The sequence below is a fragment of the Fukomys damarensis genome, unplaced genomic scaffold, assembly GCF_012274545.1.
Source record: "Fukomys damarensis isolate Sample0158 unplaced genomic scaffold, DMR_v1.0_HiC HiC_scaffold_33, whole genome shotgun sequence".
Classification (NCBI taxonomy): Eukaryota; Metazoa; Chordata; class Mammalia; order Rodentia; family Bathyergidae; genus Fukomys; species Fukomys damarensis.
In genome coordinates, this window is record NW_022900945.1 from 31036230 (window position 1) to 31036989 (window position 760).

Consider the following 760-nt stretch of genomic DNA (forward strand, 5'->3'; position numbering starts at 1 on the left):
GCCTTTATCCTAGTGTATGTGCTCACTCTTGGTTGTACTACAGAAATAGCTTCTTACCAGTTACTTTTCACAATTCATATGTCACCATTCACCACCAACCCTGATATCATTCCCAAAATGATCTTTCCAATATTAAAATCTGATTAGGCTATACTTATACTCAGAATTGCTCAGTGGCTGCCCTGTAAACCCATGAATCCACCTTTGAATGTTGTTGTACTTAGACATAATTCCAGATATATGTGACAAGTCCTGTCTTTTTCATTTCTGTACCCCAGATGCCTCACACAAAGATTTAATTAAATATTATTGAATAAATGCTGCATGACTGAATAGGTGAAGATGGCTATTTCTGGTCCACTTGTACCAGAGTTTGAGCAGGAAAGTTAGTTCACAGAAATTTCCAGCTGAGCTCTTTAAAAATGGAGATGGGTATTTTAGAAAAACATTGCTCATACTTGTTCGAAAAAATTACCTGAGATGTAGCTTTTCAAATAAAAAGTTTTAGAGATAGATTTTTATTACACTTGATCTTAGCCAAAAGGCTGAGAAGCGATAGAGATAGATTTTTTTAAAAAGTGAGAATCTGTACTTTCCAGAATAATTGCTCTAATAGAGCCTCATATTCAGGCAGGTTTCAGAAAGCTCTCTGAGCATAATAGTTGCTACTTGGAGGCTAGATGGCGACTTAATATAAGAGGCTAGACTCAGGGACCACCCCCCTCCTTGAAGTTTGGGGTACTATGATTCTAGTGGAATT

At 36.8% G+C, this 760-nt stretch overlaps 1 pseudogene; it reads right to left on the reverse strand.

The window, feature by feature from the left end:
• Nucleotides 1–404: 404 nt before the first annotated feature.
• LOC117284083 lies at nt 405–557 on the reverse strand (annotated as a pseudogene).
• Between the last annotated feature and the right edge of the window lie 203 nt (nt 558–760).